The sequence below is a fragment of the Sarcophilus harrisii genome, chromosome 3, assembly GCF_902635505.1.
Source record: "Sarcophilus harrisii chromosome 3, mSarHar1.11, whole genome shotgun sequence".
Classification (NCBI taxonomy): domain Eukaryota; kingdom Metazoa; phylum Chordata; class Mammalia; order Dasyuromorphia; family Dasyuridae; genus Sarcophilus; species Sarcophilus harrisii.
Window position 1 is genome coordinate 344,235,814 of NC_045428.1, and position 23,644 is coordinate 344,259,457.

The 23,644-nt window shown below is 35.1% G+C and overlaps 1 long non-coding RNA gene across 7 annotated transcripts in view; it reads left to right on the forward strand.

Moving 5' to 3' along the window:
• The window catches only part of LOC116422414, a 98,645-nt gene that overhangs the window by 21,320 nt on the left and 53,681 nt on the right, over window positions 1–23,644 (forward strand). For 4 of the 7 annotated variants that reach the window (XR_004233032.1, XR_004233030.1, XR_004233034.1 and 1 more), the window contains exon 3: window positions 646–782. The exons of the other annotated variants lie outside the window; for them this stretch is intronic. This is a non-coding gene — a long non-coding RNA (uncharacterized LOC116422414). The remainder of the gene's footprint in view (window positions 1–645; window positions 783–23,644) is intronic. 7 annotated transcript variants of the gene reach the window in all.

Genomic DNA, 23,644 nt, shown 5'->3' on the forward strand with positions numbered 1-23,644 from the left:
TCAGTAAATACTTAAAGAAATTAATTCATATTGTTCACTGGAGAATCAATATTGAATCTGAAGTTTAAATAGTTTAGACACATAATGAGAAAACCAGACATAATTGGAAAAGACACTGATGTTAATAAAGATTGAAGCCAAAAGGAAAAGAGGATGGTAGAAGATAAAATAGGTGGTTGGTATCATGGAAACAATAAATATGAATTTGGACAGATTTCAGGAAATAATAGAAGACCAAAGAATCTGGCATGCTATGCCCCATAGGATCACAAAGAGTTGGACATTACTGAATAAATGAATAACAACTTCCCATCAGTCAAAAATCTAATAAATTCCTAATATGTGTCAGGAATAGTGCTGATATTTGAAAATATAAAGACAAAAGTGAAATAGTCCCTGCACTGAAAGGATTTATATTCTATCAAGAGAAATTGCCACTTATACATTAAAAAGGTAGGAAAAGAGCAGGAGAAAGAGCCAGAGAACTTGGAAATCATATAGAAGGAAAATGCCAAGTTTTGTTATGTTGAACGAACTGTAAGAATAAGAGGTTGTATTAAAACCATGAAATTTGGAAGTTAATGATTATTGGAATGGCAAGATATGGTAATAGTACTATCCAAGGTATAATTTTGTGTTTTCCAGTTGAAGTAGATTGTGATAGAGGTCACCGGACTCAAGAAGACTGAAGAATCATATGCTTGGATTGTCAAAATAGCAGCAATATTGAAGCCCTGAAAGATGAGGGCAGGAGACAATATGAAGAAGTAGCAATTTAAGAGGTATGAAATTCAGGTACTAAAGCCAATGAAGAAATTGGAAAGGCAACTTGAATATTTGTATTTAAATGTAAAGAAGATGAGAAAAGGGATATGTAATTGGATAACATTAACATAAAATAATATCCTCTTAGCCTAAACAAATTAGAAGGAGTTAGGGAAGGATGGACATTTGTAGAGAAGACTGGAGTAGATGTGACATTTACTTGCCCTCTCTGAATCCTAGTTTTCTTATTTGTAAAATAAATAGCTTAAATTACATTACCCATAAGATACCTTCTAACTTTAAATCTACTCTATTATCTTATAAACAAGCTAGGTTTCAGTTAAAATTTAGGAAATGAAATGAATACTTGAGGATAAGTTTGTGGATATGGGAGAGTTGAGAAAAGAATGGGAGCTCTTCAAATGCAACACAGCTGGTTAAGGATGTAGCTATGTAGTGACATGGATAGAATGGCAGGCTTGGAGTCAGGAAGACTCATCTTCCAAAGTTCAGATTTGGTCTTAGACACTTATAACTGTGTGATTGTGGGCAAATCACTTAATTTTATTTGCCTCAGTTTCCTAACTTGAAAAATGAGCTAGAAAAGGAAATTATAAACCACTCCAGAATCTTTGCCAAGAAAACCACCAATGGGATCATGAAAAGTTAAACTTGATTGAAAAAGCACTGAACAATGAACTGAACAACAGCAGGATAGGCATTTGACTATAGTGTCAGGTTGGTAATAGGAAGAGAAACGTAGGTAAAATAAAAGACAGAATAAGGTCAAGTAAAAATATTCTTAGGCTTTCAATACTTTAGCACTTCTAGAAGGAATAGGATCCTTGTGGATTGAAATTCTTTAGAGAAGGCTTCGCAAGAGAGAGGAACTAGATTGAGGCAGAAAAGCCATAAGTATGATCAGAAAGCCATAGACTCTTATTACCAGTGCTTCAATGTGGTAGACTTTTTGGGAAGCTAAATTAATGCACTTAGGTTGTAAATGTTATGAGTGGTAATTTCTGAAAAATATTAGAGGCCTACCCTTCCAACTTTAGTTCTGTCCAGGGGGATGGATGATGTAATAGCTCTTGGGTCAATCACTGAATAGGACTGAGGAGGTGATCTCTCTTACCTGCTCCCCCCCTGGCTTAGAAGTCCTTGACAGCTGTCTCTCTACCTTCTATGTCAGAGGCCCAGACTTAGCGTTCACTCCCATTAGGGTTGCACTTTTTGAAAAATATTATACCTTCCCTTCTTCCCTTTTGCAGGCACAGTTCAAAACTGTTCCTATCGTACTTGTTGCCTAATCTCCCACAGATAATGACTCCTGATGAAAGGAGTTTGGCTCAGCTAGAAGCCACTCTGACTGGGACAGATGGAGGAGTTTTCCAATTCACTTCACTGCCACTGAGGTTCCCTGCTGTTTGCCAGGTTTCTTGCTTTGACTCTCTGATCTGTTGATATGCAAGGCCCACGCAGAGAGTACAGACACTTCACTAATTGCTGCTTCAGTTCCATGAAGCAATATCAGAGAGGTAACTAAGAGGGATTGCGGCTACCTTCCAGGGCTTCCAACAGAGGAGAAAGATTTCTGACAACTGCCTTGATTCATTCAAGAAAGAGAACATCCCTCTCCCTGGGGTTCAATGGATTGTGCTATTGGCAAACACCTGATTGCTCCTAGAACATTGCTTTATTATCCAAGGTATAGAGCACAAATTGACTTTTTGTTTTCTGCTCTGCTTTCATGGTGTGCAGGGAGTCCCTACAATCCCAGATAGCTTAGTTTCTCTTTGTGGTTTCTATAGCCCATCAAATAATCAATTAACCAAAATTATTGAGCACTTAGAACTTGCAAGATAATTAGTTGAGAGGAACTAGAAAAGGGCTTGATATGAATTTTTAATTTTTTTCAAAAGTTTTCATTATTTCCCTGTTCTTAGCAGTTGAGTGAATTTGGGATGATTTTTTTGGTTTGTCTTTGTTATTGGACAATAACTTTTTGTCTCAGTAACAATTATACCATCTTTAAGAAGTCTTTCTTGATCCCCATTAATGATAATGACTTCATTCTGATACTACTTTCACTTCATCCAGGTAATATCTTGGTTTGAACATCACTGTAAGTTTTATCTCCTATTGGATGAAAATTCTGAGATCAGGGACTGTCTTTTTTCTTTGTATTCTCCATGCTTAACAGTGTCTAGTGCTTAATAAATGTTTATTGACGGAATTGACTTACTATGGGTGGTTTCTTCTTAATTCCTTCATGTAAAACAGGTTAGAATAAATCTATAATTTCTGTCCTACTTTACCTTAATTCAGTTATGTTTGCATTCATTTATGTTGCAACAAATCTGTTATATATAAGCTAGGCACTGTGCTAGGCACTGAGGTGAAATATGCACAAACTGGTTAAAATCCCTGTTGTCTTGGAGTTTATAATAAAGTAGAAGAGATAAGACAAATGAGTAATTAATTAGTATTATAAAACATAAAATGTATTAAATATAGAAGTACAACAAAAGAGGTTTTGGTACAAAGATTGAACTACAATTTGTAACAATTTTACTCTACTTTTATCTGTAAAACTAAGGGGATAGGAAAGGAGGGAATGCCTCTGTTCTGACTCCAAAGCTTTGTTTAAAAAATTAAGCTCAGAGAAGGAAAGAAAGCAAAAGGCGAACTGGGAGTGTGATACTTAGCTAGGGTCAAGTGATGGAGCTACTCCCCTTGCTTGGGTGATGAACTAATCAATAAGACAAGAAGTGGAGAAGTACCCTCAGTTAGATATTTTAGTTCATTCTTTATTTTGCATCTGTACTTTCTGAAGTTCCAGATCTAGGACTTCTTTTTCTTTTTTTCAGTGTCTGAGCCCTGATGGTTGAAAGCATGAGGCAAATGTCAGCTCAAAAATGGGTGGTATTGCCCATCACTGCTTTGACTTCTTCTAAGAGGGACAATCATGAGAGCTAAGATTCTCCTAGAAGTCTTAAACTTTTATAACATTTAGGGGATACCTGGGTATGGGAGAAGTTGTGATAATGCAGATGTTTTATTAAGAACTGTTTATTAATTTGAGTGATTCTAAATCAAGCCTAAACATTAAAATATAACAAATAAGGGTATCTTTCTATTTATGTGGAGTATCATCTCTATTCATTAAGTCATGTTGTGGCATGTGGTTCAAGGAGTCTAGGAGAGTGTGTGATAATAGCAAGTTTAAGGAAGAAGTAAGGGTGGAGGTTTGAAATCAGATTTTTATCAAATAGAATCACTGAGGAATGAATCAGTAGCTGGAATATACATTATTATAGGCTATCTAGTCCAATCACCTCATTTTACAAATTAAAAAAAAAAAAGCTGAGTCTCAGAGATGGTAAGTAATTTGTTCAAGACCACAGCTAGTTAGTCACAGAGGTGGGATTTAAACCTAGGTCTTCTTATTGCAAAAATCCACAATGATCCATACTTCTTATTTAACGAGTCAGCTTAGTAACAGAAAGGGAGAGAGGGGGATCCAGCCAAGAAAGAAGGGAAAGAGAAAGAGACAGACAGAGACAGAAAGAGACAGAGAGAGAAATAGGAAGACACAGAAAGAGACAGAGAGACAAAGAACCAGAGAGATGAAACTTGGAATTAGAGCATTTATGATGCTCTGAGACCGATATAGAATTATGAACCTTTCTGAGCATTTCAACCAAATAAGTCACCCTAAGACTAGAGTAAGCATAGGATTAGCTCAGTGTCTGAATCTTCTTTGTTGAACAGGTGACAACTGATAGCACCTTTGTTAAAAATTAGTGCTCAGTATATTTTTCTTAATTGACATGAATCTAGTCAGGGGGATAATTCTTTCTATTGAATTAAGGTCTTGAGGACAATCTTCTATGCTCGTAGTATATCATTTTTTAATTTCTTATTTTATATTTCCTGCTAGAGTTAGGAGTAAGGGAGGGGTAGAAAACAAAGAACAATAACTTGAACAGACACAATATCAATCATAAGAAAAAGTTCTCTTCCTCTCCTCCTCCTCCTCCTCCTTCTCTTCCTCCTTCCTCCTCTCTTCTCCCTCCTCTCGTCTCCCTTTTCTCTGCCCTCTTCCTCTTTCTTTTTCTTTCTTTCTTTCTTTCTTTCTTTCTTTCTTTCTTTCTTTCTTTCTTTCTTTCTTTCTTTCTTCCCTCCTTCCTTCCCTCCTTTCTTTCTTTCTTTCTTTCTTTCTTTCTTTCTTTCTTTCTTTCTTTCTTTCTTTCTTTCTTTCTTTCTTTCTTTCTTTCTTCCCTCCTTCCTTCCCTCCTTCCTTCCCTTCTTTCTTTCTTTCTTTCTTTCTTTCTTTCTTTCTTTCTTTCTTTCTTTCTTTCTTTCTTTCTTTCTTTCTCTTCTTATTTTCTATCCAGGTACAGAAAAGGGTCAAGGCCTTGTCTAAACAATTATAAAATGGAGAGTACAATAATTATTCTATCAATTTGGCCAGTATTAATTAATAGAACTCAATAGAGACCTCTAAAACTGACTTTTTATTTTGGATATATGATATGGTGCTGGAATAAAATGATCTTCTGCCTAGAACTTTTATATTTATTCTAGAGAGTTTTATTTCTTTAAGGATAAAATTCTGATAATTTGACATATAAGTATGTAGCACAGTTGCTAAAGATATTTGGTACACAATAAAGTTTTGATTATGTTGGCAATTATTTTCCTTTAGTCAAAAAGCTTACTAATAAATACTACAGTCTCAAAGTGGAGTGGACTAAGGAGGTAGAGGATTTCTTATTATTGAAGGTTTTTAAACAAAACATACATGACCTTTACTTGGGGAGGGAGCCATAGTTAAGATTTGGACATTTGAAGCTTTGCCTAAGGGATTTTATATCCTTCCCTCCATAGATCTCTAGTGCTCTGACTCATGCTACAAATCATGACTGTTCCTGATTACTTTCATGGCCTAAAACACCATATTAATGGTTTCATTACTATAGATCTGCTCTTCCAGTGTTACTTTACTGCTACCCTTGACTGTTTTCTGACTCCTCCCCACTCTGACTCCTTCAAAGTATTGGGAAATTAAGGATGTGAAATAGAATCCTTGATGGACAGATCATTCCCTTTGCTAACACAACTACAAATTCAGGTGGACTGTCTTCTCTGTCTCTTTCTTACCTCACTCCTCATTTGAATTTATCCTGGGTCTTAGCTCTGTCTCTACCTGGAAAGTTGGAGTAGAGTTTCATCTAGGTGTGTGTTGAATTAGATGGTTTCTGAAGTATCTTCTTAGTCTTGAAATCCACTTAGTCTGTGAAAACAGAGAAAAGTTTTCAAATGGAACCCGATGTGAAAACTTAAAATAAATGTACTGAAGAAAAATTTTGTAATAGAATCACTTTTGAACATATTAAAATACATCAAAGTGAATAAGTGTTTTCTCTTGTGATTTTCCTTTCAGTGTTAACAGAACATTTGTAATATTGATGATGTATCTTACCAATCACCTAGAATGCTCTTTACCACTAGAGAAAACAAAATAACTTTAATATTTTTTGAAGGTTTCTTTACTTTGTAAGATGCATCTAGGGAGCTTATTAAGTTCATTAGAAGAATTGAAGAAATTTAACAGCACATCTAAGTGTTTTTTTCCTCTCCATCTCAAATGACTTTTGTATTCCTAGATAGTAGCATAGAGAGATAAAAGTAGGCTTAACTGAAAGAAACAGAAACTGAAAAGAATTCTGGGGATAGATATATTGGCCATAGATTTATTGAATGAAAAAGTGAATTAATATAATAATGATTATAGATTTAAAGGTAGAAAGGACTTCAGAGGACATAAAGTCTAAGCTCTTTATTTTATTTTTTCCCCCTGAGGCATTTGGGGTTAAATGACTTGCCCAGGGTCACACAGCTAGGAAGCATTAAGTGTTGAGGTCACATATGAACTCAGGTTCTCCTGACTTCAGGGCTGGTACTCTATCCACTGCGCCATCTAGCTGCCTCTAAGCTCTTTATTTGATGACGATTGATATCTAGGCAGGATTACCTGACTTGCCCAAAGTCACACAGGTATCAGAAGCATAATTCTGAATCCAAGTCTTCTGACTTTATAGTAAACTTTCCGCTACAGTACAGTTCCCTAATGATTGAAATAACTTGGTTTCTAGAATTATTTTTATCTCTCAAGTTTTATAGAAAGCTTATCCTTGAATTAAATACTATAGGCTAAAATATCTTAGGTCCTGGGCTGTAAAGATAAAGAACTATAACCTTATCTGAAATGAAAGTAAGGGAAATTTTTTTCTTTCTTTTTTTCATACATAGACACATACGACATACAAATATTGGGGAAAAAAACTAGTCATTTCCACATGTGCTTTAGACTCAGTTCGAGAAAATGTGTCAGGGTCAAAAAGGATAGGGCTCTGCAATTTCTTTCAATAATAGTAGGATTATATAATTTAGAGGAGAAGGTGACCTTAGAGAATATCAAGGCTAGCTATCTCGTTTTATAGATGAGGTTCCTGAGATCAAAAGAGGTTAAATGATCTGGCCAAAGCTACCCTGGTAGTAACAGAGAAAGGTGCTCTGACTCTAATCCTAGAGCTTGATACACTACACTATTCAATCTATTATGAGGTTAAAGCAGTTGTTTTCTACTTCACCTCTCATTCTCTCTCTTCCCCCCAGCCCCGGTTACTAGCTTCTGCGGGGATGGTAGATGAAAGAATATTATTATTCATGCATCATGGTGTCACTTTTGACCCATCATATAGTCAGGTTTATTTAGGTAGTTTTCCAGGACTGACTATGGATTTCTTTGGTAGCAGTCCCTGGGTGACTAACAGCATATCCTGAAAGATGGATTAGTGCTGTTAGTATAGCAATCTGTAGCTAAACAAAAGAGTCAACCTAAGCAGGCCAATAGAGGGGGGGGGGGTTATGGGAAGGCATTAATTCTTCCTGGTGATTGTTGACTGCATTAGTCAATAAGTATTTATTAAATACCCACTATGTCCCAGGTACTGTTCTAGGTACTATACATACAAACATAAATGTATGTTTATGTTTAATACAGATATAAATATACATACAAATATAAAATTTTAAGTAAAAATTACTTTCAAGAAGTTTACATTTTGTTGAATACACTAAGCCAATTTTGTTAAATAGTGGTGTCAAATTTAAGTAGAAAATAATGCCTGATGGCTGTGTGTTGACTTAGAAAACCTCAAATTAGCACTATCTCTGTTTTAGTTTTATTTATTTTCTTGAATATTTCCCAATTGCATTTTAAAGTGGCAGGGGAAGAGACACTTCAGAGTTTGAAAAAAGTTTGATATCTCTCTCCCTGAAGACTAAAAGAGTAAGCTCAGCTTCTAAGTTTCTGAATTACTACCATGGAAGGTTTGAACTAATTGGGAATATGAAGTGGAGTATACTTGAACCTCATCTTTTATCTTTTAACAATCTCATTGTTGTAGGTTATGGAAGTATAACAGGGGAAAAACATTCTCTTTCAACCATTAACTTTGAAAATGGTGACCCATGTCATGTTTAAGCCAGGAATCAAAGTGATGCAAAACCTATTGATAGCTATTGAAAATCCTTTTTGAGGGTATATTAAGGATGAGCTGCAGTAGACCCTTAGATTCTCTCATTGGAACATTGTAACTGGAAAGTATTCAGTTGAAGTATTTTTTGAAACACATAGTTGCAATTGGGGGCATCACATGGAGAATCAATGACTATATCGTAGACAAGTATATTCATAGAGAATCTATTTCTACAGCTTTATAATGTCTCAGCATGGAATCATGGGATTTAGAATTGGAAGGACCTTAGAAATTATCTATTTCAACTCACTAATTATACAAATGAAGGAATTGAGAACTAGCAATAAAGTTCTTTGTTTGAATTTTCATAGGTAGTAAGTATCAGAGCTGAAATTTGAATTCAGATCCTCTGATTCTAAAAATAATTCTGATTAGACTATAGCACAGATGTCTCAGATCATAAAGTTGTTTTGAATATGCATTTTTCACATTTTACATGTGTTGGGTCCATGTTTGCACTTAAAGATCAATTTGATAGCTGAATGGAAAATTACTCAGATTGGGAAGAGACTTGATGTAGTGAGACCAACAGAAAGTTCTTGGAATAGTCCAAGTGGGAGGTAATAAAGTTTGCACCAGACTAGTGGCAAGAGGAGAAAAGGGGGTGAATAAAAGACATAAGGATGGAGTCAGTGAACCTTGATTGATATGAAGGAGAGAAAGAATGAAGAGTGGAGGATAACACCTAAGTTTTGGGCCTGGGCGACTGGAGGATTGATGGGAAGGAGTCCACAATAATAGGAAAAATTAGGAAGGGTAATGCTTTAAGAGAAAGATTAAAAGTGTTAAGAATGTTGAGTGTCTGCAGGACATTGACTTTCAGATGTATAGTGAATAATTGGGCATATGTAACTAGAGATTGGGGCAATGAAAGATTTGAAAGAGCCGCTGTGGTGAGTGGGACAATGAATTAATTAGGGACATATAAAAAGATTGTCTTGAAGCAGTGAAGGCCAGGTTGAGATTTTCTGACATTTATTTGTAACTGGTTCAATCATAATGATTTCATGATTTTCTATAGATTTGTTCAGCAGCGCTTGAAGAAGAGTGAAAGCAGTCCTAGGCTGAAATTTGACAAGATAAGAATTTTAATGGGATGAGGGGGCAAGGGACTGAAGGGAAGGAGACAGTATAGAGTTGAAGTGATTTACCAAGGGTCAAAATGGAAAACAGAAGAGAATATAGGCAGTAGAGAGATGATGTGCTGGTATACAACTAAGAGGTGTAAGGGTTGGAGGCTGCAGTGAGGACAAAGAATGCAGTGGCTCCCAATTACTCCAGGGTCAAATATAAAATCTTCTATTTAGTTTTTAAAGCCCTTCACAATCTGGCTTCTTTCTATCTTACTCTTCTCAGTCTATATCTTTTTCCTCTCCATGTACTCTTTGATCCAATAATGATGGTGTCCTTGCTGTTCCTTACACAAAATATGCTATATCCCAGCCCTGAGTATTTTCACAGGCTCTTTCCTTCCTAGAATGTTCTCCCCCGGCCCCACTTTCCCTGATCTCTTTCATGTTTCAAGTAAAATCTTACAGTATAAGAAAATTTTTCTTATAGCTCTTAGTTTAGTACTTTCCCTCTGAGACTTTCTCCTAAATTATCCCTTATAAATCTTTGTACATTTCATTGACTCATCCATTAGAATGTGAACTCTTTGAGAGCAGGAACTATCTTTTATCTTTCTTTGAATCCCCAGTTCTTAGCACAGTTCCTGGTAACCTAGTAGGTGCTTAATATGTGTGTGTTGCCTTATTGATTTTGACTTTATTAATGAAATCTTGTTACTTTATTGACTATGACTCTGTTAGCATAGAGAAATCTTGTGCTGGTAAATCTTTCCACTAATAATATAGGTGACAACCCATATGTAATATTGTAGAGAAACTGGAAAATTTCTTGAGCTATATAGAGTTTAAGTCATATGTCCTGAATTATTTAGCTATTTTGCCTATGTTGAGATTTGAATCTTGTTCCTGCTGATTCTATGCCCAATACTCAATTGATAATGGTGCCTTGTCTCTTTAGGTTAGTCCTTTCCCTTCCATATCACCCTGTTCTACTCTTTTCATTCCATTGCATCTCATCCCTTTCAACTAAACATTTATTTAATACCCATAAGATGTTATGAATTGTTCTTGAGATTTGGGAGAATATAAAGACAAAAATAAAATAGTTTTGGACCTTAAGGAACTTATATTTTATAGGTGGGAAATATCTTATGATTTCATAAGATATATAAGATATACAAAATAAATGCAAAAAGTTTCTTTTTATGAAAAGGTTAACATTGACAATTGGGGGGGGACTGTGAAAAGTAATTTTTGAAGTAGCATTTGAACTGAGCCTTGAAAGAAATTAGGGGACCCAAAAGCAAAAGTGAATAGGGAAGAATTCCAGAAACAAATAGCCTGTACAAAGGAGTAGAGGTGGGAAATGGACTATTATTTTATCCTACAATAACCAGAACAATAAAATATAGAATTTTGGGCTCTAAAAAGAATGATAGACTGATATCTTTTCTCAGGTCATGAAACACAGATATAATTCTCTTCAGAAAAATGAATATTAGTTACCCTTTGGCTATACCTTAGGCTCAACAGGAAGGAGGTGTCCCTTTCAGTTAAGGTTTAAATTAATACTAAGGCATTATGGAGGGCTTGCTTCTTTGAGGGTGCTTCCGGAGAATCAAAATCTTGTTAGAATTATTCTGGGCACTGATTCAAAGCATGAAAGGCTAAAATATTGCCAACATGGTAATTTACACAATATAATAGCATGGGAAAATAAATTATCCATAACATACAGCAATGCCCTGAGAGCAGAGAGCCTCTCAGAGCACACAAAAATTATACCTATAATACATCAGCAAAAAAAGCCAAGGATTATAAGAATTGGATTCAAGTTCTTGAAAAATTAGTGGAAATCCCATTTCACCATCACTTTGGAAATTGAAAAGCAATAATAAATGGGCATATACTATGTTCAACTATGATTGATAGAATTCCATATTCCTTCATATTTGTTATTTAGTCCTTCAAGTTTTCAAGGGGCTTTGCTTGAATGTTTACTTCCATTTTGCTGGGAAACTAGGGCTCTGGGATATTTCTCTATCCCCTTCAAGGTCAACATATTAGGTAGGGGATGACCTGGAAGGTGAATGAAGTCATGTCCAATTCATGGCTTAACTTACTGGTTTCTGACTTTAAGGCCAGATTTCCATAGGTAAAGAAGAACAAGAGGCTGAGGTAGAGAAGAACAAGAGATTTAGGATTAAAATATATTCTTCCTCCCATGTCCATATTTTCCTATTTTTTTTTAGCAACCCTTTGGTTTCTAGTTCTGTGTAGAAAAATTCCCATTGTCTGTGGCTTTTTTCCCCTCTTTGAGAGAAAGCATGGATGCCAATTATGTGAAATGAATTTATAGATTCCAGACAGAGAGCTAAACTGCAAAAGCTAGATGTATTACGCTAAATAGCTTCAGGTCTCAGCTGAACAAAAGGTTAAAGAGGAACCCAGATGTTCAAGCAGGAGAAAAGAACAGACTTTAAAAGAGTGAGGAGGACATGATGATGAAGCTAATTCTTTATGCAAAGGTCATCCTGTCAAAAGGTGAACTTTTTAAGGTTGGTAGATGGTTATTGGGAAAAAAACATTTGGCATATTTAGGAAAGGAGGTCTTCCTAGTGTTATTTATATTGGACCATATGAATGACTACCTTGTGGGTCCATAGATAATACTAGTGGGCATAGGGGGCAAGCGCATAGATTATAGGAACACATCTGCCATTTAGCAGGCTATTGCCAATTTCTTTTCTCATTGCCCTAAAGAGAAATGAATTAGCCTTTCCTTGACCTAGAGGATAATGAAGCTCAGAAAGGAGAGGGGAGAACATTGGATTTGGCTAAGGAGATCTGCTTTTGAGTTCTGTCTCATAATTTCCTAAATGTGTGACAAGATACAACTTTGCTTAGACAATCTCCTTATTCCTAAAATGAAGATAATAATTATATTTGCACAATCTATGTTACAGGGTGGTTTAGTATGTGTGTCTGTGGAGTGGGGGGGCAGGAAGGAATAAGTTAAGATTTCTAATTCTTAAAGTGCTATAAAACTGGGAATCCCCTTTCCCCCCTTCAAATTATGATTATAAGAAGGGAATCAATCTTAATGCTTTTCTCCAGGGTCAAGCCAATGCAACATAGTGAAACAGATAGACTTTGTCTTTTTGTCTCCTTTCCTTTTTGTATGAGTTTCCTTTTTGTAATCTTCCTTCTTACATTTCAATGTCTTGATCTTTAAGACCTTATAAAAGTCAATATGGGTCACATCAACACTTCAGTAGTAATTCAGTCCCTCACAATTTCCTTCTTTCTCTTACTTCTCTCATCCACTTCTGTTGTCAAAGAGTATTCTCTGATAGGGATCTAATCAGTATCATCATCATCATCCTAAAAATAATATTTTACATAGCTAACATTTATATAGTGCCTGAAGATTTACAAAGCACTTCAATAAAAATTATCTTGTTTTAATCTCTACTCCAATCCTAGATTGTAGGTGTTGTTTTTATCCCTATTTTACAGATGAGGAAACTGAGGAAGACAGAAATTAAAAAAAAAAAACTTGTCCAGGTTCATGTAGGTAATAAATGACTGGGAATAAATTTGATCTCAGGACTTCTCTATTCCAATTCCAGAGTTCTACCTACTGCTTCATCTATCAAAGTGTCAGTGGTGGATAAGACTTTATATCCTTTTTTTGATATTTGATTTTTCTTAGTTATATGTGAAACATTTTTTAGCTTTGTTTTTAAAACAGATCATTTTCTCTTCCTCCCTCCCCAATCCCCCATTAGGAAGGCACATCCGAAATTATGCAAAACATTTCCATAAAGATACTTTATTTCCTAGGGGAACTTTATAGTTTAAATCAAAGGAAAGATTTTTTTCCTTGCATAATTTCAGGTGTGTTAAGAAGATTGGGGGTTATTTTGGGGACTGAATAGGATTTCTCCATGGTTCCATAAGTCACACTATGCAGTCTGCTGTCTCCTCTGCTGTTCAGACCAGGCCTGTTTCTTTTTCTCTAATCTACTAGTATCTGCTGGTTGAAAGATCACTGGTTTGAGTAAGAAGACCCAGGATTTTATTCCCAGCTTTGTCACAAGTTAATTGTGTAATCTTGGATAAGTTATTACTTAAATACTTTGGCCCTATATTTTCTCATTTGTAAAATAAAGGACTTGTATTAATTTTTCTTCCAAAGAGTTTTCAAATCCTACATTTTAAGAGTTTATATTTTTTCTGAGATACTAGCTATTTGAAAGCTATGTAGTAAGCACTCATGGAAGCACACAAAGTATTCTAAATAGAAGCATAAAAGATAAAAAGTCTTACCCTGAGATTGGGAATTTTGCCATATAATTGAGGTTACACTACATCCTCTTACATAAATACATGTATGTGTATACACATGCACACAAACACAGGGAAGGTTTGTGAGAGGGAATGGATCTAATAGGATCTACAGCTAAGTCTGAAAGCAACTTAAAGCTGTTAATCCAATCCTCCATTTTACAGATGGGGAAACTGAGGTCCAAAGAGTTTAATTGACTCTCTCAAAGACATATAGTGATCATCAGAGGTGGCATTTGAGGGGAAATCAATGGAAGGCTTTCTAGATAGGAAAATAGCATGCAGAGACCAGACAGCTCATGGTATGAATTAGAAGACAATCACCTGATGGGAACAGCAGGTTTGTGAAGGCATGGGGTAGGTCTAGCTACACTGCTGTAAATCTTGAGAACCAGAGGGCCATTTCACAGCACTTAAATCCCAAAGACAATGAGATTACTCAATTTTGGAATCCACCTTTCTGAAAGCTGTGTGGTCAGTTAAGTTTCTTGGCTGATCTCCATAATTGAAAGCTCAGCAAACTGAGTAGAGTACAATTTTCATTAGGAATGTAAGTACTGAGCCAGGAAGCCTGCCTTGAGAAAAGGCCGAGAAGGGCTGGCATGTTGGCACTGTGTGGACAAGCTTCAGCTGTTCTCAGTGATTCCCCTTTCATCTACAATTTACGGTGTTGGTATTTTTCAAGCCTGTGGGGCTTTGAATTGAGCGCTCAGAATGAATTTACTGTATAATTTTCCCTCAAACTCTCCTCTGAGAGGAACCTGGCAGGTGACCATTGTGATGGTGATTTTCTCTGATGTGGTAAATAGTCCAATAGGTAGGCAATTGGGACCTCAAGCTTTGCTCACACAAAACACCCTTACCCCCCAGAATTTTCAGGCTTTTTGTATCAAACCTGAATAGCTCTCTAGAAGGTTTATCAGGAAGAAATCAAAATAGTCTTCACTTATGAGAAGTATAACAAAATATATAGTAATATAGCCTATGTTCCCCAAAGAGTAAAGAATCCATACAGATCAATTCATTGCCATTTCTTGAGTAAAATTCACTAATGTGATTTACACTTAATTTGTGAGTATTTAATTTGAGGTTTGAGCCTAGGTTTACTTCATAGATCTATCTACTATTTCTTATTGTGAGAAATGATTTCCTTAATCTTTCTGAGTCTCAGGTTCCTCATCTATAATATCAAAATATTGGATTAGATATTTGATTATGTCCCTTCCAACTTCATATCCATGACCCTGAAGATAATGGACAAATACTTATTGAGTATTTGCTATGGAAAGCAAAGGCACTGGGGGGAGACAAAGATGCATCAAACAAAATCAGTATACTCGGGAAACCTGGCAAACCTGCTAAGTGAAGACTTCTCAGTGCTGTTTGGAGAAAAGTCACAGAATTTAGATTCAGGAGCATAGATGTTCAAATCCTGACTTTGCTCCTATCTACCCAGATGATATTCATAAGTCACAACATCATCAAAACTTACTGTCTTTATCTGCAAAATGAGGGAGTTGAATAGAGGAACTCTAAACCCTTTTCTAGCTTTAAATTTATGAGCCTATTATCCTAGTGCCTAAGATACTTGAAAATTAGGTCAGGAATTGAGATTTTTGTTCTCTCTCTTCTGCTAGACTCAAGTAGTGTAAGGAATGGGCTCACATGGGGATGAAACTCTAGTTTGTGACCTCTGACTGGAATTGCCTTCTATTATTTTTGTAGGGGAAAATTGACTATGTCTATAAACATAAACATAATGACATAAACAAAATCTCATATTTATATTCCTTTACTATCCGTTCAGATTCTAGCTGCCATCACCTTTCACCTGGGCTGTTTCAGTACTTTCCTAATTGGTCTCTCAGCATCAAGTTTCTACTCTCAGTAAACAACTACCCTCACAGTTGTGAAACTGATATTCCTCAAACACAAAGCTGATATCTTTAAACTCCTGTTTTGTACTATAGGATAAAATACAAATGCCTCTGTTTGGCATTTAAAGATCTTCCAGTTTACATTGACACATTATTCCCTTTCACACATTGGTCTTCTTGCAGTCCATTGTAAACAACTCTCTATCTCTCATTTCTGTGTTTTTCCTCAGGCAAGTGAAGAAGCATATATTAAGTATTTTCTATAGACTAGGCACTAAGCTAAGAAGGCAATTTCACTAAATATCAGAGTATGTGGAGAGGAATAAGATTCTAAGACTAGAATGTTAGGAAGGGGCCAGAATATCAAGAGCTTTAAAACCCCAAAAGAATTTTCTTTTAGATTAGGAAACCACTAGATTTCTTTTTAATAGCTATGTGATGAATTTAGATCTACACTTTAGGAACTAAATATGATAGCTGAGTGGAAGATGGAATGGAAGGGGAGTGTCTTGAATTAAGGACACCAACCAAAAGGCAGTTGCAACAGTTCAGTCATGAGGTGATAATGGCCTGTACAGGGGTGATGGCAGTATTAGAATAGTGAAGGAAGCAGGCATAAAGGAGATATGTTATGAAGGTAGTTGACAAGGCATTGTTATAGGTGTTATGGGCCAGAACTCAGAAACAAGGATTCTTACAAGATATTAAGTCAGTGGAATTGATTTAATAGTTTTCTAGTTCAGTACATGTACTTAGTACTTAATATAGTTCCACATGATTCACACCTATGATAATGGAGTATATAACAGCCAGCAAAGACTAAGACAGATTCATTCCATCCTCCACCTTTGTAGTGGCTGGAGGTTGAAGCACAATCCTTTGGACCATTTAGATATGTATTGGCAAAAATGCAGGGCTTGCCATTTCTTTCTTTGGCTCATTTTAATGATGGGGAAAGAGTCAAACAGTTAAGTGACTTGCCCAACATCACATAGCTAGTAAGTATCTGAGGCAAGAATTGAACTTAAGTTTTCCTGACTCCCAATTTAGCTTTTATCCACTGCATGTAGAAGGCTGAAACTACAAAAAGGTATGCTTGAATCAGACAAACAAGCACTTAAGGCTAATTACCCATTTGATGTGAGACAATGACTCTATTAGCATATATTTGGATGAATGGTTCTTCTCACCTTTGGTGCTTACTGAATGTTTGGTGTTAAGATAATCATAGGGGAGGATTGGAGGGCAGAGGGAGAGAGGGCAGAGTGACTTGGTAGCAGAGGAGGAGGAGAGAGGCTGGTGACTGGACTCCAGGATCCAGGATCCATCTTCAGCAAGCCTCCTGGCAGTTTGCCTGCCTCCTTCACTTCTCCCCCTAAAGACCAAGGACTTTGATTTATCCTGACTCTGGTTGACCCTGAAGCCCTCCAGGGAGCTAGTCTGTACTCTACAATTGTACTATCTAGAAGCCTAACAAAGTTTAGTTTTGGAGAGAGCTGTTTGGTTATTGATAAAGTTGGATAACAGATTATAGAAAGTTAAGAAGAGAATGAAAGGAACACAAGTGGAGGCACATATTAAATAAAAGCACATTTTGCAGGTGGCCTTCTGAAAGAATTTGCAACAAAAGGGAAAAAAAGATATAGGATGATAACCAAAAGGGAAGGACAGAGAATGGGATAGATATGAAAACGTTTGTAAGTGGTAGGAAGGTAACCAGCAGGAATGGAGAGGTTGAAGATGAGTAAGTGGTGATGATAGAGGGGGCAATCTAGGAGAAGATAGGATGTTTTTGCCTTGGCAAAGAGGAGGATCACATCTTTATGCAATGTCTCCAATTAGCCATGCAACTAATATGTAATTTATAACTTCAGAGAGTGTCACAAGCTTTTGAGAAGTGAGAGAACAATTAAGTGGATTGCCCAGTGTCACACAACTAGCATAGGTCAGAGGTAGAATTTAAACCTATGTCTTCTTGACTTGAGGTCAGCTCTCTATCCATTCCATATAGATATACATATACACATATATATTTGCACTTAATAGTATTTGATATTTTCCCCAACTATATATAAAAACAGTTTTTAAAATTAAAATTAATTTTTAAAGTTTTGAATTCCAATTTTTCTTCCCTTCCCTTCCTTTATTCCCTCTCCCCTAATACAGCAAGCAATCTGATATGTACTATACATGTATAATCAGGTTATACATATTTTTCATTATTTATTTTGTGAAAGAAGAATCAGAACAAAAGAGAAAAATAAGAAAAAAGTTCTGCATCTATTGAGATAGCCATATGATTTTTGTTATGTTTTGTTACTGATATGGTCAACTACATTGAATTTTCCCTAGTTTTGAACTATCTCTGAATTCCTGATATAAATCCCATCCCATCATACTGTATTATCCTGGTAATAATTGCTTTAATTTACTGACTGATTTTATATATTACTGCACCCCAAAGGTGGCCTCCATCAGCTTATTACTATTATGAACCTGAATATGGATGATTGATAGAATTTATAAATTAACAAACATTTAATAAACAACTACTATGCAGTATATAAAACTACCATGTAGTATATAGATAAAAAGATAAAAATTAAACAGTTCCTGCCTTGAAGGAACTAACCATTCTTTTTTTTTTTTAGGGTGGATAGAGGGTCACTTTATTTTTTTCTTTTTTATTATAGCTTTTTATTTACAAGTTATATGCATGGGTAATTTTACAGCATTGACAATTGCCAAACCTTTTGTTCCAATTTTTCCCTTCCTTCCCCCACCCCATCCCCTCTCCCCCAATGGCAGGTTGACTAATACATGTTAAATATGTTAAAGTATAAATTAAATACAATATAAGTATGCATGTCCTAACAGGGAACTAACCATTCTTTGTGGAAATATTATTTGGTGAAACAATAATTACAAGTAAATATAAAGTAACTAAATAGTATGTTATAGAATCTGCATTTTTATATTGGGGGGTCTACTAGTATATCAGGGAATCAAGAAATGCCATATGTAGGGAGGAAACATTAGTTGGGCATAAATTTGAAGAAATATAGGGGTTTAAAGAGATAGAGGTAGGGGGAGAAAATATTTGAGGCACTGGAAAAAGCTGGTGCATCAAGTGCAAAGGCATAGAGAAAAGAAGATAAAATTTTAATAATGATAATAGTTAACATTTAGATAGTGCCTACTTTGTGCTAGATAGCATGCTAAGCATTAACGATTATCTCCATTTGATTCTTAGAATAATCTTAAAAAGGAGGTGCTTGTTATTTCCATTTTACAGTTTGCTTACAGAAACCGAAGCAAACAGAGATTAAAGTGATACTTAGTGAGAGTCTAAGGTGATATTTGAACTCACAACTTTCTGAGGGCAGCTTTGGTTGTTGTTTGTCCTTTCTTCTTGAAGAGGACCATTATATCAGGGAGGAGATGCCATAACATGCATTAAGTGAGTCGGCTTTACAAAATCACCAGCCTGACTTTCCTCCACACTTAATTAATATTATTAATTAATTAGTTATTAATTAATCTTGCTACTTAATCCAGTGGCAAGATATAGATCAGGATGACTGGAGATGGCCCTGGATGCATTGGGAGACTTTGACCTTTGAAATCTGAGGTCTTTAACAGGTCTCTGACTGAGATTGCATGCATTTGGTGATTAAGTCTAATTCTGAGGGCAGCTGGGTGGTGCCATATTGAGAAGAGTACAGGGCTTAGAGTCAGCAAAATTCATCTTTCTGAATTAAAATCTGGTCTCAAATGGCTCTTTCCAACAACGAGATGATTCAGATCAGTTCCACTGATTTTGTGAGGATGAGAATCATCTACCGTCCTAGAGAGGACCATGGGAACTGAGTATGGATCACAACATAGCATTTTCACTCTTTTTGTTGTTGTTTGCTTGAATTTTATTTTCTTTTTCAGTTTTTTTTCCCTTCTTGATCTGATTTTTCTTGTGCAACAAGATAATTGTATAAATATGTATACATATATTGGATTTAACATATACTTTAACATATTGAACATGTATTGGATTTTTTGCCAACTAGCGAACGGAGTGGGGAGAAGGAGGAGACCATTTGGAAAACAAGGTTTTGCAAGGGCTAATGTTGAAAAAATTACCCATGCAAATGTTTTGTAAATAAAAAGCTTTAATTAAAAAATAAAATGAAATCTGGTCTCAGACACTTACCAGCTGCGTCATCTTGGACTTGTCATAACCTCAGTTTACTCACCTATAAAATGAACTGAAAAAGGAAATGGCAAAGCACTCTGCTACCTTTGCCAAAAAAAATCCCAAATGGAATCAGGAAAAGTCAGATATAACCAAAAAATAACTGGATAACAACTTTCTGTCTCCAAGCCTAATACTCTATCAATTTTTTTTGTGTTGTATCCTCAGCCCCAGGCATGTAGCAAGCATTTAATAATGTTTGTTGATTGATTGATTGAGAAATGGCAAATAGGCCAGGTTGGCAGAAATGCAGAAAGCATAATGGGGAATAATGGATAATAAGCCTGTAAATATAGGTTGGAGCCAGACTGTGAAAGTCTTTAAATGTCAGCAGAGTTTGCATATAATGTTAAAAATATTATATAGCTATTGGAGTTTTTTGAGTAGTGTTGTGATATGGTCAGATCTGTGTTTTAAGAATATAATTTTGGCAACTTTGTGAAGAATGGATTAATGGCAGGGAGGGGAGTGTTTAGAGGGAAAATAATGCTTGAATGAAAATGAAATTTCCTTTTTGTAACCGGTGTTTTCTGAAAGATAAAATGATTTTCTTTCACATCTAAAAAATGAAACTTGGCAGATGATAAGCAGTTAAAAGAGAACAGCAGCATTAATATTGGTTTATGAGGAGAAATTTAAGGAAAGAAGCAATATTGGGTTTTGTTATGGTAAGATAGTCATCCTTTCCCCTTTCTTCCTCCCTGAGGTAGATGGAGAATCAGTGTATCTGATTACCTTCAATCCCCCAGGGCAGTAATTATTTTATGATAACACCAATAAGGCATCCAGGAGAGTGGTGTTTTCAGATTTCTTTTAGCATAATAGCTAAACATATTGAGCAGGGGCTTTGTCAACTGTGAGGTCCATGGAGATTAATCTGCCCTTTCACAGAGCATAACTGGCAATCTGAATATTTGTGGATTCTTTTTTTTTCTGAGTCCTGAAGGAATTCCTAGTTACAGATGGACCACAAATGTAGGCTAGAAAATTCTGATTGCTGACAAATGTAGTTGGAATCTTGGAATATGTTCCATGTAAGATGTGTTGAATGGGTTAAATTAAAGAAATTCAGATTCCTGTACTATTTGTATCCTTAGGGTTTATATATCACCTCCCAAATCCCTTCAAAAAGCTTTATGATTATCCTAGCAACCCCTAGGAATTAGTGACACCTATTTGGATTAGTATTTGAGGACAGGAAATCTTTAAATTCCCCTCTAATGCCTATCACATTGTCATGCATTTAAGTAGGGGTGTTAATAGATGTTTTTATGTAAGAAGCTAATGAATATTTTATTTTAAAATTAATGGTCATTTCAATAGAAAACATTTGTTCAACTCCTATCATAATGCCTTGCATATTGGAGGCACTTTTAATGTTAATGATGATAATAATGATAATAAATGTTAGTCTACTAATTGGATAGAATAACATACATATCTATTTGTAAACATATATATAATGTACAAAGCAAGTTAAATTGGATGCTTCTTTTTGCCTTCTTCATAACCAAAGACAGACAAGGTTTCCTAGTAGTCAGGATTTTTTGTTTTTCTTTAAAAAAAAAAACTCCAAGCCAGAGGTAAGAGAGATTCTTTCTGTTGCCCCAATTTTATTTCAATTTGAACAACATTTATTTAAATGCATATGTATACAAAGCTCAGTTAAAAACACTGGGGATACAAAACTGATAAATGATTTGATCCTTACCTTCAATTTGTTTATAACACAAAAGGTTGGATCCATGTGCACAAACAAATAAGATTCAAAGGAATAAAAATTGATCACAAAACATTTGTGTGTAATAATTAGAGTAATAAAAATTAAAATAACTATGAGATAGTACTTCACTCTCATTAGACTGGTTAAGAGAACAGAAAAAGAAAATGATAAATGCTGGAGGAGATGTATATGATGGAATAAGTACACCAATACACTGTTGGTGGAATGGTGAGGTCATCCAACCAGAATAATTTGGAATTCGTCCAAAAAGACTCTGCATATCATTTGATTAAATAATATCACTACTAACTGTACCCCAAATAGATTTTTAAAAAAAGGATTCACATGTATAAAAATATTCATGGTATCCTTTTGTGCTGGCAAAGAATTAGAAACTGATGGGTATCAAATGAGGAATGATTAAATAAGTTATGGTATATGAATACATATTATGAAGAGGACTTATATGAACTGATGCAAAGTGAAATAAGCAGATCCAGGAGAGCAATAACCACAAGGTTGCAAAGATATTAATTATGTAAGACTTAGTAACTGATTAATACAAAGATCCACTACAATGCCAAAGGACTCATGATGAAAAATACTATCTATATCCAGATAGTTAACTGACGGACTCAGAGTACAAATTAAATCATATTTTCATTTCTTTTATTTTTATTGCTCCCCAAAAAAACATGGCTAATGCCTGAATAGATTTTCCATAACTTAATATGCATATCTCTTGACTTCTTAAGTGTTAAGGAAAGATATGGAGAAAGGGGAAAATTATTAAAAATAAAATATCACATGATTGTTTTTTATATAGGTAATTGTAGACAAAACTTATATATTTTTTGAAAAAGGTTATTAACCTGACAGATAAAGGAATACTATCAGAATAGTTTGACTAAATATTCGCAAAGTTTGGTAACTATTTTGTATTCAAGGATATGCTAGGATCAGCTCTAACCTTCTGTGGCAAAAGTCAATAATTGCTAAAAATCCAGACTTGATTTATTATTTTTATTGATTTTCTAGCCTTACTACTTTGTGAATAATGCATATTACACTTAAAATATGTACTTCCCCCCTGGTGTCCATTCTTAAATTTTTACCAGTACTCAAGCAGCATTGCTTCATAAATGCTGAATGAACTCAGCAAGAGACAGTAGAAAGCTCACAAAATGAAGCCATTGACAGACTGGAGGTCTGGTGGTGTTGGGCTCATAAATAATAATGATAATAATTAAAACAATAGCTAACATTAAATAGTACTTTAAGATCTGCAAAGTTTTTGCACCCATTATCTTCTTTGAGCCTCACAACACCCCCAATTGTATTATATATTATTCTTGAGAAAAAATTGGTGATGTTGGGTGAGATAATTATATAACTAAATGAATTTGGAAGTGGTTGATTGTTTATGATCAAAAATTAGTCTTTAATGGATTTATATCAACTTCATAGAAGATATTAAATTAAGTGTCCCAGAAGTCTCTGCTTGGCTAGATGCTTTTTTATTCTATCTTTTTATTAATTACATGCAAACCACAATTTTAACATCCATCTTTTAAAATTTTGAGTTCCAAATACTCTCCTTCCTCTTCCTCCTTCTACTTTGGTAGACAAGCATTTTGGTATAGATTATATATATGTATGCAGTCATGTAAAACATTTCTATATTAATCATATTGCAAAAGAAGATGAAGACCAAAATGAAACAAAAGAAGAATAACAAAGTTTTTTTTTCAAAGATGTTGTTTCAATTTGTATTCAGATGTCATTAATTCTTTCTCTGGAGGTGGATAGCATTTTCCATCATAATTCCTTTGGAATTATTTTAGATAATTATACTGCTGAGAAAGACTAAGTCATTAATGGCTGATTATTATACAACATTGTTATTGCTTTGTATAATGTTTTAGTTTCTGCTCACTTTATTTTGCATCAGTTCATGTAAGTCTTCCCAGGTTTTTCTGAAAACATCCTGGTTATCATTT